We start from the raw sequence: 16,310 nt of genomic DNA, 5'->3' as shown, positions 1-16,310 counted from the left end.
CTCAAGAACTTTATGGAATGCTGTCTTTCCATTTATTAATGAGTTAGTCCTAAAACCACATTTAAAAAAATTATCTCATTATAGTCTAAACAAAAAAACAAACAAACTAAAAAGTTTAAACCCAGTAAACTAGAACACCATTAAACAAGTCTTTTTTTATCTTGAAACCGTTCAATCCTGGAAATGTATAGTTTCTTAACCTACAAAAGAAAAATTGCAACAATTAGCACTTACTTTTTATAAAAAAAATTATCAACAACGGTATTCGACATCAAATTATGATGTGAGAAATCTCATAGCAAAACTCAATATACCCTTAAAACCCAATTGCAGTGATTGGGAAACAACATTCAAAGCGTGTAACACAGCAATTGCAATAAAAACTATAACAAGCATCAGAAATTCTTTCTCATTTTTATAAATGCGCCCACTGAACACAGATTAAAAAAAAGTAAGCAGCTGCTTCCCCGACGGACAAGCTGCATGAATTGTACGCCATATGAAAACTTCAATCAAAAAAAAGTTACTGCCAACATCAGCACACCTAATCCAATTCTGTCCTCCCAGCGGCAAAAATCGCAGTTACAATCTAAGTCTGCAATTCACCTTGACTAATGCCCAGATATCAAAAAAAAATAACCTACAACATGGAGCCCTTTACGCTAATTTCTCACGTTTCGAAAACAAAACTATAAAATAAGGAACATATTTCCAACAATTGTAACTCATAACGCCAACGAAAATCGCCTTATAACTGCACAATCTTTCTGGTCTAAGGATACAATACAATTTTTTTTTGAACCCCCAGCAAAAATTCCTTATCTCTCTCCAACCCTCTCTCTCTCTCTCTCTCTCGCTCTCTGTCTATCTATCTATCTATCTATCTATCTATCTATCTATCTATCTATCTATCTATCTATCTATCTATCTATCTATCTATCTATCTATCTATCTATCTATCTATCTATCTATCTATCTATCTATCTATCTCTCTCTCTCTCTCTCTCTCTCTCTCTCTCTCAATCTCTCTCTCTCTCTCTCTCTATCTATCTATCTATCTATCTACCTATCTATCTATCTATCTATCTATCTATCTATCTATCTATCTCTCTCTCTCTCTCTCTCTCTCTCTCTCTCTCTCTCTCTCTCGCTCTCTCTCAATCTCTCTCTCTCTCTCTCTCTCTCTCTCTCTCTCTCTATCTATCTATCTATCTATCTATCTATCTATCTATCTATCTATCTATCTATCTATCTATCTATCTCTCAATCTCTCTCTCTCTCTCTCTCTCTCCACGATGCTGTAAAAGCTGTTGTGTCAAAGAACACCAACTATAGCTCTGACATTTTTTTTACCTTTTTTAGAAATATTTCCATCCCTATAAAAGATATATAATATAAAGAATATCCACTCAATTTCTCCATCAAAATTGTAATACATTGTCTGTTCACTCATCCTCTTACTCTCAAACGAGTTTGAATCGGTTTCTCACAACAAGAGTTTAAGTTGTTTTTGGATACAATTAAGCATCAAATGAATGAACTCAAGAACTTTATGGAATTCTGTATTTTCATTTATTCTTGAGTTTTTCCTTAAACCACATTATTAACAAATTGTCTCAAAACATTTTGACAAAGAAAAAACAAACTAAAAATTGTAAAACCAGTAAACTAGAACACCAGTAAACAAAGTTTTTTAATCTTGAAAACGTTCTACACTGGAAATATGTAGTTTCTAAATCTACAAAAGAAAAATTGCAACAATTAGCACACCTTTTTTAAAAAAAAATATCAACGACGGTATGCGCCATCAAAACATAAAGTCAGAAATCCCATAGCAGAACAATAGACCATTATAATCAATCGCAGTGATTAGGAAATAACATTCAACGCGTGTAACACTGCAATTACAACAAAGACTTTAACAAGCATGAGAAATTCTCACTCATTTGATATCTGCGCCAACTGAACACAAAATTTTTTTAAAACAGTAAGCAGCTGCTTCCCTGATGGACGAGTTGCATTAATTTTACGCCATATTGAAGCTTCAATCAAAATAAAGATAACCGCAAACATTAGCACACCTAGTCTATTTCTGTCCTCTCAGCGGCAAAAATCGCCGTTCAAACCTAAATCTATAATTCTTCTTGACTCTTGTCCAGATATCAAAAAATAAAGAAACTACGACATAGAGCCACTTACACTAACTCCTCACGTTTCCAAAACAAAACAAAAAAAATAGGAACACATTTCCGACAATTGTGTCGAATTGATAATATGTACAAAACGTAAACTGATGAATGTACAAAATTACACCATAAAAATTGATAGGTTTAACGAAACTCTCCTTATAACGCCAACGATATTCCCCTTATAATTTCATACTCTTTCTAGTCTTAGGAGACAACACATTTTTTTTTGAACGCTAAGCAAATTTTTCTTATCTCGCTCTCTCTCTCTCTCTATCTCTCTCTCTCTCTCTCTCTCTCTCTCTCTCTCTCTCTCTTTCTCTATCTATCTATCTATCTATCTATCTATCTATCTATCTATCTATCTATCTATCTATCTATCTATCTATCTATCTATCTATCTACCTATCTATCTATCATTCTACCTATCTATCTCTCCATCTATCTATCTATCTATCTACCTATCTAACTATCTATCTATCTATCTATCTATTTATCTATCTATCTATCTATCTATCTATCTATCTATCTATCTATCTATCTATCTACCTATCTATCTATCTATCTATCTATCTATCTATCTATCTATCTATCTATCTATCTATCTATCTATCTATCTATCTATCTATCTATCTATCTATCTATCTATCTATCTATCTATCTATCTATCTATCTATCTATCTATCTCTCAATCTCTCTCTCTCTCTCTCTCTCTCCACGATGCTGTAAAAGCTGTTGTGTCAAAGAACATCAACTATAGCTCTGACATTTTTTTTACCTTTTTTAGAAATGTTTCCATCCCTATAAAAGATATATAATATAAAGAATATCCACTCAATTTCTCCATCAAAATTGTAATAAATTGTCTGTTCACTCATCCTCTTACTCTCCAACGAGTTTGAATCGGTTTCTCACAACAAGAGTTTAGGTTGTTTTTGGATACAATTAAGCATCAAATGAATGAACTCAAGAACTTTATGGAATTCTGTATTTTCATTTATTTTTGAGTTTTTCCTTAAACCACATTATTAACAAATTGTCTCAAAACATTTTGACAAAGAAAAAACAAACTAAAAATTGTAAAACCAGTAAACTAGAACACCAGTAAACAAAGTTTTTTAATCTTAAAAACGTTCTACACTGGAAATATGTAGTTTCTAAATCTACAAAAGAAAAATTGCAACAATTAGCACACCTTTTTTTAAAAAAAATATCAACGACGGTATGCGCCATCAAAACATAAAGTCAGAAATCCCATAGCAGAACAATAGACCATTATAATCAATCGCAGTGATTAGGAAATAACATTCAACGCGTGTAACACTGCAATTACAACAAAGACTTTAACAAGCATGAGAAATTCTCACTCATTTGATATCTGCGCCAACTGAACACATTTTTTTAAACAGTCGGCAGCTGCGTCCTTGACGGACGAGCTGCATGAATTGTACGTCATATTGAAGCTTCAATCAAAATAAAGGTTACCTTAAATATTAGCACGCCTAGTCTATTTCTGTCCTCTCAGCGGCAAAAACCGCATTTACAATCTAAATCTAGAATTCACCTTGACTTCTGTCCAGATATCAAAGAATAAAAAACTACGACATGGATCCATTTACACTAACTCCTCTCGTTTCAAAAACAATACCAAAAATAGGAACACATTTGCGACAATTGTGTTAAGTTGATAATATGTACAAAACGTAATTTAATGAATGTACTATATTACATCATAAAAACGAAAGGTTTAACGAAACTCTTCTCATAACGCCAACGAAATTTCCCTTATAACTTCACACTCTTTCTAATCTTAGGAGACAACACAATTCTTCTTGAACCCCAAGAAAAATTTCCTTATCTCTCTCTATCTCACTATCTCTCTCTCTCTCTCCCTCTCTCTCTCTATCTATCTATCTATCTATCTATCTATTTCTCAATCTCTCTCTCTCTCTCTCTCTCTCTCTCTCTCTCTCCTCACAATGCTGTAAAAGCTGTTGTGTCAAAGAACATCAACTACAGCTCTGACATTTCGTTTTTTTCCTTTTACAGAAATATTTCCATCCCTAAAAAGGATATAGAATATAAAGAATATCCACTCAATTTCTCCATCAAAATTGTAATAAATTGTCTGTTCACTCATCCTCTTACTCTCCAACGAGTTTGAATCGGTTTCTCACAACAAGAGTTTAGGTTGTTTTTGGATACAATTAGGTATCAAATGAATGAACTCAAGAACTTTATGGAATTCTGTATTTTCATTTGTTCTTGAGTTTTTCCTTAAAACACATTATAAACAAATTGTCTCAAAACATTCTAAACAAAAAAAAACAAAGTAAAAATTGTAAACCCAGTAAACTAGATCACCAGTAAACAAATTCTTTTTATCTTGAGAATGTTCAACACTGGAAATGTATAGTTTCTAAAACTACAAAAGATAAATTGCAACAATTAGCACACTTTTTGTTTAGAAAAATATCAACGGCGTTATTCGACGTTTTATATGTCAGAAATTTCATAAAAGAACTCAATATACCATTAAAATTAATCGCAGTGATTAGGAAACAACATTCAACGCGTGTAACACTGCAATTAAAACAAAGACTATATCAAGCATTAGAAATTCTCACTCATTTTGATATCTGCGCCCACTGAACACAAAATTTTTTTAAAACAGTAAGCAGCTGCTTCCCTGACGGACGAGTTGCATTAATTTTACGCCATATTGAAGCTTCAATCAAAATAAAGATAACCGCAAACATTAGCACACCTAGTCTATTTCTGTCCTCTCAGCGGCAAAAATCGCCGTTCAAACCTAAATCTATAATTCTTCTTGACTCTTGTCCAGATATCAAAAAATAAAGAAACTACGACATAGAGCCACTTACACTAACTCCTCACGTTTCCAAAACAAAACAAAAAAAATAGGAACACATTTCCGACAATTGTGTCGAATTGATAATATGTACAAAACGTAAACTGATGAATGTACAAATTTACACCATAAAAATTGATAGGTTTAACGAAACTCTCCTTATAACGCCAACGATATTCCCCTTATAATTTCATACTCTTTCTAGTCTTAGGAGACAACACATTTTTTTTGAACGCTAAGCAAATTTTTCTTATCTCGCTCTCTCTCTCTCTCTATCTCTCTCTCTCTCTCTCTCTCTCTCTCTCTCTCTCTCTATCTATCTATCTATCTATCTATCTATCTATTTCTCAATCTCTCTCTCTCTCTCTCTCTCTCTCCCTCTCTCTCTCCTCACAATGCTGTAAAAGCTGTTGTGTCAAAGAACATCAACTACAGCTCTGACATTTCGTTTTTTTTCCTTTTACAGAAATATTTCCATCCCTATAAAGGATATAGAATATAAAGAATATCCACTCAATTTCTCCATCAAAATTTTAATAAATTGTCTGTTCACTCATCCTCTTACTCTCCAACGAGTTTGAATCGGTTTCTCACAACAAGAGTTTAAGTTGTTTTTGGATACAATTAGGTATCAAATGAATGAACTCAAGAACTTTATGGAATTCTGTATTTTCATTTGTTCTTGAGTTTTTCCTTAAACCACATTATAAACAAATTGTCTCAAAACATTCTAAACGAAAAAAACAAAGTAAAAATTGTAAACTAGATCACCAGTAATCAAATTCTTTTTATCTTGAGAATGTTCAACACTGGAAATGTATAGTTTCTAAAACTACAAAAGATAAATTGCAACAATAAGCACACTTTTTGTTTAAAAAATATCAACGGCGTTATTCGACGTTTCATATGTCAGAAATCTCATAACAGAACTCAATATGCCATTAAAATTAATCGCAGTGATTAGGAAACAACATTCAACGCGTGTAACACTGCAATTAAAACAAAGACTATATCAATCATTAGAAATTCTCACTCATTTTGATATCTGCGCCCACTGAACACAAAATTTTTTTAAAACAGTAAGCAGCTGCTTCCCTGATGGACGAGTTGCATTAATTTTACGCCATATTGAAGCTTCAATCAAAATAAAGATAACCGCAAACATTAGCACACCTAGTCTATTTCTGTCCTCTCAGCGGCAAAAATCGCCGTTCAAACCTAAATCTATAATTCTTCTTGACTCTTGTCCAGATATCAAAAAATAAAGAAACTACGACATAGAGCCACTTACACTAACTCCTCACGTTTCCAAAACAAAACAAAAAATAGGAACACATTTCCGACAATTGTGTCGAATTGATAATATGTACAAAACGTAAACTGATGAATGTACAAAATTACACCATAAAAATTGATAGGTTTAACGAAACTCTCCTTATAACGCCAACGATATTCCCCTTATAATTTCATACTCTTTCTAGTCTTAGGAGACAACACATTTTTTTTTGAACGCTAAGCAAATTTTTCTTATCTCGCTCTCTCTCTCTCTCTCTCTCTATCTCTCTCTCTCTCTCTCTCTCTCTCTCTCTTTCTCTATCTATCTATCTATCTATCTATCTATCTATCTATCTATCTATCTATCTACCTATCTATCTATCATTCTACCTATCTATCTCTCCATCTATCTATCTATCTATCTACCTATCTAACTATCTATCTATCTATCTATCTATTTATCTATCTATCTATCTATCTATCTATCTATCTATCTATCTATCTATCTATCTAACTATCTATCTATCTATCTATCTATCTATCTATCTATCTATCTATATATCTATCTATCTATCTATCTATCTATCTATCTATCTATCTATCTATCTATCTATCTATCTATCTATCTATCTCTCTTCACAAGCTTCACAAGAATGCAAAAGCTGCTGTGGCAAAGAACATCATCCATATAGCTCTGACTTTTCGTTTGTTTCCTTTTACAAAAATGTTTCCTTCCCCATGAAAGATACAGAATATAAAGAATGTCCAATCAACTTCTCCATCCAAATTGTTATGCATAATTTGTTCACCCATCCTCTTACTCTCAAACCAGAATTAATCGGGTTTTTACAACAAGAGCTTAAGTTGCTTCTGGATACATTTAATTATCGAATGAATGATTTCAAGAACTTTATTGAATTTGGTCTTTTCGTTTTTTTATGAGTTTTTCCTTAAACCACATTATAAAACAATTATCTCAACAAAGTCTAAACAAAAAACAAACTAACTAAAAAGTATAAAATCAGTAAACTAGAACATCAGAAAACAAATCTTTTTTTTCTTGAAAACGTTCAATACTGGAAATGTATAGTTTCTAAACCTACAAAAAACCAGTTGCAACAATAAGCACACTTTTATAAAAAAAAATATCAGCAAGGGTATGCGACATCTAAATATAATGTGAGATATCTCATAGCAGAACCCAATATACCATTAAAATCAATCGCAGTGATTAGGAAACAACATTCAACGCGTGTAACACTACAATTACAACAAAGACTATATCAAGCAATAGAAACTCTCACTCATTTTGATATCTGCGCCAAATGAACACAGATTTTTTTTAAAAACAGTCAGCAGCTGCTTCCCTGACGGACGAGTTGCATTAATTTTACGCCATATTGAAGCTTCAATCAAAATAAAGATAACCGCAAACATTAGCACACCTAGTCTATTTCTGTCCTCTCAGCGGCAAAAATCGCCGTTCAAACCTAAATCTATAATTCTTCTTGACTCTTGTCCAGATATCAAAAAATAAAGAAACTACGACATAGAGCCACTTACACTAACTACTCACGTTTCCAAAACAAAACCAAAAAACAATAACACATTTCCGACAATTGTGTCATATTGATAATATGTACAAAACGTAAACTGATGAATGTACAAAATTACACCATAAAAAATGATAGGTTTATCGAAACTCCCCGTATAACGCCAACGAAATTCCTCTTATAACTTCACACTCTTTCTAGTCTTAGAAGACAATACAATTCTTTTTGAACCCTAAGCAAAATTTCCTTATCTCACTCTATCTCTCTCTCTCTCTCTCTCTCAATCTTCACAAGGCTGCAAAAGCTGTTGTATCAAATAACATCAACTATTTAGCTCTGACTTTTCATTTGTTTCCTTTTACCACAATATTACCTTATCTATAAAAGATACAGAATATAAAGAATGTCCAATCAACTTCTCCGTCCAAATTGTTATACTTAATCTGTTCGCTGATCCTCTTACTCTGAAACCAGTATTAATTGATTTTTCACAACAAGAGCTTAAGTTGTTTTTGGATACAAATAAGTATCGAATGAATGAATTCAAGAACTTTATGGAATTTTGTCTTTTCATCTATTTATGAGTTTTTCCTGAAACCACATTATGAAAAGATCGTCTAGCATAGTCTAAGCAAAAATCAAACAAACTAAAAACGAAAAAAAAAAACCAATAAACTAGAACACCAGTAAACAATTTTTTTTTTGAAAACGTTCAATACTGGAAATGTATACTTTCTAAACCTACAAAAGAACAATTCCAACAATTAGCACACTTTATTTAAAAAATGATTAGGAATGATTAGCAGTGATTAGGAAACAACATTCAACCCATGTAACACTGGAATTACAACAAAGACTACAACAAGCATTAGAAATTCTCACTCATTTCGATATTTGCGCCCAATGAACAAAGACATTCAAAAATGTAAACAGCTGTTTTAACCTGTTTATATCTTTGTAAAAAGTTGAACCATTCAGATTAATTCTCAACACTCATCAATTAAACATAAGGATTGACAAAAATAAAAAAATTAAACACGTGGGCAGATACAGACAAAAATAAATGCAACGGTAATACTGTAATACGTAAAATTTTGCTTCTCCACATCTTTTGATTCTCACAAGATATTATTTGAAACAGAAAACTTATAAGCTGTATTAGTTCGTTCGTTTGTTTTTGGACTGCCTAAACTTGTCAACCAAGCAATAAAACATAATCATCAAAATTGAATAATATCAAAAACATACAATTTCTTAAAAATTAAACCTCCTTTATAACAACAAAGAAATCCAAAATTTCGCAGCGCAGTTAACCTGCGATGCTTTGTTAACAATTTGTTCAGCACCCTTTCAGCAGAACAAATCCTAGAGACGTCCGCTCAAGTCCTCAGTAAGTGAGCACAAACATTACGTCCCCATGTTAAATGAACTATTGCAACAGAATTGAGAGCAGAAGATTCTAGGGTACCTTTTTAGAATGGCTAGTAATTACAATGCGGAGCTATACCCCAGAGTCCTTGTAGCTCTACCCCAATAGTTCTCGGAGTTCTTTTTTGATCCCCAAAATAAAACAAAGGACTTTAATATCGAGCAGCGAACCTTGGGACACAGTTCTCAACGCCTTTAGACGCAGTTCCCTAAGCAGAACGCTTACCATACAGGCAATTCCACAAAATCAATTAAAATTGTTTCTGTTTCAATTTAATTTTTGTTCTATATCTTCACTTTGTATTTCATTCTATTTCATTTACGTTGTCTCTTTCCTTTAAACTCGTAGAAAAGTCCTACTTCTTTTTTGTTCTGTTTCTCTCTGGTTAGGGCTAATAACTCTCTCTGGCGGGTATGGGTTAGCTACTTTTGGGGGTGAGTAGCTCATAGCAGTAAAATAGGATGATAAACAAAACTTAAGCTGGTAAATCTATTTGGCAAGTGTGCAAATCGATTTGATGGTAAGAGACCTCTTGGTACAACGAAGCCGACTGATAAGTGACACGTCTATTCAAAATTCTCACTTTTTATATTAAAAATTCAAAATTCTCACTTTTTTATACAAAATTCAAAACTCTCACTTTTTCAACACATTGAGAGACAACTGGCGCGGACATCACTTCAGTAGCCAGAATACTCTGTATTTGGCACCTTCGCTGATCTCACTTTTGGAACATCATGGACTACTCAATGATGGCACAAACCAACAAAAAAAACTCATGACGATTTCCCGTTGCAATGACGTCTTGAGTAACAAATTCTCTACACCCAATAGATGCAGCAGATGGAAATCAATTCTGCATTTTTTCCGCCAACCACAGACTCTGTTTCTTTTTATTTGTTGCTTGACAATTCACCAGAGTCAGTTTCGTGGGTGTATACGAAATTTGTATAATTCTGACTCCGGTGCTCTCTATATATATCACCGTTATAATTGAAGTTCCTCTTACCCGTTTTCCAGAGTTCGTTAGTCAGATAGAGTTAGGTAAGTCTATTTTGCGCGCAGAATTAAGTAGCACCATATCTATAAACCTTATTCCAAGAAATAGAGCCCATCTAGAGTCTGCCTTAGTATGTTCATGATATTTCCCTAGAAAATGTATCAAATTCAATGCTAAAATGAATACAATATTAACCAAAATCAACGCTAAATCATGCAAAGTTTTCGAGAGAAAAATTTAGGTGAGGACCACTAATTTAGGCATTAACCGCATTTCTTCTTGCATATCATATCATTGCCTATTTCTAGCAGAAAAATGGGGCGCAGACATTTTACCGTGCTTCATTCTTCATTTTAACAGAACAATTTAGGTGATAGTACACAGGAACATTTCAAAGAGAAGTTGATAATAAAAGATGATCTCTTTAGGCAAACCAACTGCTGCCTGGTCAGCACTTTTGGTCACCTGGGCAGTTCTTCTGGCATTGGGCATCCCAAGGGCATTCTATTTCGAGGCTGATGCGGTCCTCATTTGCATGACTAATTCTGAAATTCTGGCCAAATTAACAACAGTTGTGGGGTTCTGTGCTGTGGGTGTGACTTGTGTCTTGACGTGTTTGCTGCTCCTTGGTCTCAAGATGCGAAAAGGAGGAAGCAAGCAATCAGACATTGTGGTACAAAAACATCTTATTGGGTTCCCAGTTTCAAAAAAATCGATAAGTTATTTGTACACAAAAATACAACCAACCCCCTTCTTCGGCAAAAAACCAAAAATAGGACCAGCCGCAGTCAAGTCTAAATTACTGCCCAGGTTTGAGTTCAGACCCAAATTGAGCTATGGTCAGACCCACTCGAACGCACACCCGTGTGATCCCAGACCAAAATTACAGGGTCTGGACAGCAGTTCGGGCGCAAAATAGTCTGTGCCATGGTCTGATTTAGGTCTAGTCAGAGGTCACTTTGGTCTGGAAAGTCTGATCATAGGTCACTTCGGTCTGAAAGATCTGATCAGAGACGGATTCGAACACATTTGAGTCTGATCAGAGGCCGCATCGTGAGCGCTTGAGTCTTATCAGAGGCCATGTAGTGCGCACTTGAGTCTGAGCATTTTTTTGATTTTTCTTCTAATGAGTAGGTGATTATGGCTCTGCCACGAACCAATTATGGTTTTTGGTTTTGTTATGGTATTTGTCCTTCTTATATTACAATACTACATCGTAACAAATAAAAACCATCAAAGGCTCTGGTTCGAGTCAATTTTGGCTCAAAAAAGCACCAAAAAAGCATCTCATGAGCATCTAAAAGCATTTTAAACGTTTTTCCAGCCTTTTTGAACAAACTTCCGTCTAGTGGCGTTTTCTTTTTTGTCAGTTTTTGTCGGCCACTTTTTGTCAGTTTTTGTTTGACCACATTTCGAGACCTTTTCTGACCTTTCATAGACTTGATTTTTGTCAAGAGTTAAATCTAGTCTTGCCGTGCTCAAGACTGACCAGTGTAAAAAGTGATAAAAACATAGTTCTAAATCAATAACGACATTTGGACATTCAATAAATTAACATCAGATTAACCCAGTAGAAAAAATTAACTTGGTATTATGTCCGTGACAGACTGTCAGCATTTTTGATTCCAATTAGCAGTGACATTTAAAAAAATCAGTAGTGTCTTTGAATTCCACGAAAAACATTGAAACGTAAATAATTATTTCGAGATTTTTAGTATTGCCCCCAAAAGAGCTGCAACAATAATGAATTCATCGTGAAACGATTTTCAGTATTTTAATTCAGCAACACACTTTTATACATAAAATAAATTTATTGCAATGTAAAAGTTAAGTTTGGATGCTTGTCAAACTGTGTTTCCAAGTCCTCTTTATCCAAGTTCAATTTGCCAGCAACCTCTTTTTAAATAGCGTCCAATATTTTGCTTCTTTTAAGCAGAATGAAACGATCTTGATGCAATTTTCAACGGCTTCTTATCTTTTTCGCAACAGAACTTGTGAGGGCAAATAAACCGATATGACGCTTACATAAAAATATCATGAAAAAATATCTTGGAAAATCGAGGTTATGTTTGAATCGTTTTCTACTGAAAGATGAGAAAAATGTCCCGTTAAAAAGAAAATAATTTTCACAACAAACATCATTGAAAATTCTGATTGACTTTGAAAGCGTTATTACAACACTTTCAATCAAAATGGAAACAGTTTTATTCCAAAATATGATCTCGTGTAATACTTAATTCAGAATAAATGTTGTCCTGAAATACAGTCTTTTCTAAACACCAACTCTATCCTATGATTGTGCTCTCATATAAAATCATTGATGATCCAAAAATAGCGCGGCGGCGTGGGTATAGAAACATCATATAGGTTGCTATTAAATAACGAAGGACCATCTCTCTGAACCATACCGTGACTTTTTTTACTTCATCTGTAACAAAGAAACCTTTTTCACTCTTTTTAAGCATTTTTTTACCGATACACCAAACAGGCAATTTAATGCTTGATTTATCCATTTTTTTATTACAAAAGCTGATTTGATTTCAAATTGGTCTTATGAGGAGCGTGGCATAGTACCTCTACCGCTTCCGTCAGATAACATCTTTTTTAATATAATTGTCAAGGGTAATTTGGAGAAAATATGTGTAATGCCAACATAAAGAGTGCAATTCCTAAGTCACAAATTTTCCAATAAATGTTTTTAATTTTACCATCTGTGAACAAACTAATGCATATTCTAATCCGTAATAGTGTGTGTAGACTGATAATAGGTAGAACTATCCATTACAATTACTATGTACCATTATAACCTAGGTTGAGTTCTCAGACGGAAGTAACCCCGGATCAGACCCAAATCAAACGCGCACGGTGTGTTTCCAGACACAAACTAGAGCCTATGGAAATCGTTTCGAGAGCGCGAAGGTCTAGAAAATGGTCTGATTTGAGTATGATCCAAGGAAATTTTGTTCTGAGTTGGTCTGATCAGAGGTTACGTTGGTCTAGAATAGGCTCATCAGAACTGTAGAGCTGTAGCAATGACATTCAAATGGTTTCAGTTTATCAAGTTTCGAAAAATCTTATTTTCTCTCAAAACACTTGATTTTGAATTGACTTGTCTGGATTTTCTGCAGGAGAAATCAGTTTTATCAAACAAATATATCATAGCAATACCGATCTTAAAATCTTCTCCAAGTTTAATTTTAGTCTCTGATCAGAAGATTTCAAGCGCACATAAGTTGGATCAGAGGTGATTTTGACCGAATATTAATCTGGGCAAGTCTCTGGCTTAAGTCTGATCACTGATGGTTTCGAATGCCAAAAATTCTGATCAGCAGAGTGTACAAACGTCTGAATAATGGTCTGGAATTGGTTTGAGCAAGAATCGCGCAAAAACCTGGTCAATGGTCTGATTTTGGTCTGATGACGGATCTGTTCCTGCTGTGAGGGTCTGATCAGAACCAACTTCGAGCGCACTTCAAGCACACACGAGGTCTTGAGCGCACATTAGTCCGATCAGAGGTCAATTTGGCCTGGAACACTCTGATCTGGTCACTGCCGTCTGGCACTTCAACCCAGAAAATATGCAAACGAACCAGTTGAAATAATTAATGTTTTAATATTCTCGTCAGGCACTATTTCTATTCCATCCCGCCTGGAATATTCACCCTCTTTTCCATTCCGCAATTTTATGAACCGCTATTGTGACCGCGATCTTTCTAGCTGAATATGAGAATAGATCTATGTTTTTTCGATTCAGCTCAACACAGCCCTGTCACTGAACTGTCTGTTGTTCACTGTTGGTTCACTATTGCACTACGGACTTCTATTCTTCCTTTTCCAAGTGGACGATAGAGAGCAGCAAGCAACAATGTTCAAAGTGTCTCAACTAGCCGCCTCTCTTTCCGCATTTAGAGCTCCGATTTATTTGGCAATTGCGCCCATGCGAAAAGCGCTTACAAGGTCCATCAAAATAAATTGAAACACGCACTTGCAATTTTTTAAAATGCCAGATTTATGCTGTGCCAGATTCTAAAATGCCAGATTTTTCTATATACAGTTTTCTATATATTCACTATTCGGACATGCAAGTTCACGTTTCAAGAAAGGATACGCAACTCATGTTAGAGTCACTTCGAAATTCTGGCTTGCATCTCCAGTTGTTTATCGATTAATGCCATTTGTTCTCATCAAAGTCCCGTAGCCTTTCCGTAAATAATAATAACAATGAGATCATTACATTTATAACGACAAAATTTTCCCTGCCTTATCCCAAGACATGCATTTATTCCCTCTTTAGATTGTTTTTCCTAATTCCTAATTGAATTGATATCATTGAAAATATTTTTCTGTTCCCACCCCTACAGGGCGTGACCATGTCAAGAATTGATGTTCTTATTTTATTGATATTGCGTATTCGCATGTAAGTACTGTCCTGTAATAAATTATTAAATAGGAGTTCAAAGAGGCTAAATAAACCATTATAAGTTCAATTTTGGGGCTTAGATCAACCAAAAAATGAAACGCTTCTCTCTCCAAAGATTATCGAAGTGTCGTAAATAAATGAATAGAAAAACATCAGTCAGAAAAATTCCTATAAATATAAATAAAATCAGTCTTTTGTGGGACTTACTATTGTAATTTGCCCATTACTTATCAAAACAGACCCCTAATTTAGTTCAAATGCTCCGTTATTTTAGACCAATGGATTTCACTTGCGGAAAATTGAGCTACACTTCCACCAATCCGTTAGTGTTGTCCACAAAGTGCTTTCAGAGCCATTTTGTAGACAAGACCGGCAATACAAAATGGCCTAAACTGACAGCATTTTGTCAGTAAATTTTACAAAGCATGAAGAAGCAATTTAACATTCCTTAATTTCAATATTTTTTGAATGAAATCAAACCGTGAAATCAAACTTCACCGTGAAATCAAACTACATTTGCCATTGTGAAATCGTGATATCTAAGTACATTTGCCATTGAAAAACACTTACACTAATCCGTCAGTTTATTCAAGACACTGCATTCGTAGACAAGACTAAATTAATTCCCTAAAAATTTTGCAATCCAAACCACTTTAGCGATCATAAGTGTTTCCCAAAGAGTTAATAGATTAAGACTTCGTGTGAAATCCAACTGAACAAATTGGTCATTTATGCCCGATTTGAGAGTCTGAACTGACCACTAATGTCTCATTCAATTTTATTCAGCGCTTGCAATTTGATCTGATATATTACGAATTACTGATATCAGAGTACCAAGTGGTCGTGAAAAAATCTGCAAATAAAAACATAGCCGGTAGTTTGCCCAAAATAGCCGCCGTTGATGAGCTAGACGCATATCGGGATTCACACACAGAACGATAAAAGAAGAGATAAAAATATATTTCCTAGGTTTCACAATCTGTTCTAGTACGGTTTGCAGTTTGAGTTAGCTTCTAAAACTATACTTATTTCCACTTCTAAACTGAAGGCTATTAAGTTTAACGCTAATTTCAGCTAGCATGCGCTCTAAAAAAATAATAACCTAATGCACCATGACTTAATGACCGGGCTTTATCGGTTTATCCAGTTTCTTGATTTTGCTCTTATGACAGTGACAGTACCTATTCACTACATTTCATAATTCATTGTGTGAAAGAATTTGAAATCCCTTCAGTTGATACAGTGAGAGAAGTAACTCACGAGTCAAAGGCGAAAACAGAATGAAATACTTTGAACTACTGTATCTCAAATCAATTTTAAAAAAATGAGAAACTTAAAAAACCTTAAAAAATATTTATGATAAAACTCTTAAAGCTTTGCTTTTAGCTCTAAAACCCAATTTTGATTCAATTAAATATACCCAATATACCACTCACAAGCCTTGAAAAGGTTTTATAGGTCACTTAAGGTTGACAAATACTTTAAAATTGATAATCGCAAAAACTATTGATAGTTTATATATTTCGCAATATTAATATGTTCCAAACCATTCTTTTGTATATCGTCTCAGTTTAG

Source organism: Convolutriloba macropyga, chromosome 13 (genome assembly GCF_964194025.1).
Source record: "Convolutriloba macropyga chromosome 13, txConMacr16.3, whole genome shotgun sequence".
NCBI lineage: Eukaryota > Metazoa > Xenacoelomorpha > Acoela > Convolutidae > Convolutriloba > Convolutriloba macropyga.
Note: the sequence above shows the minus strand (reverse complement) of the source record.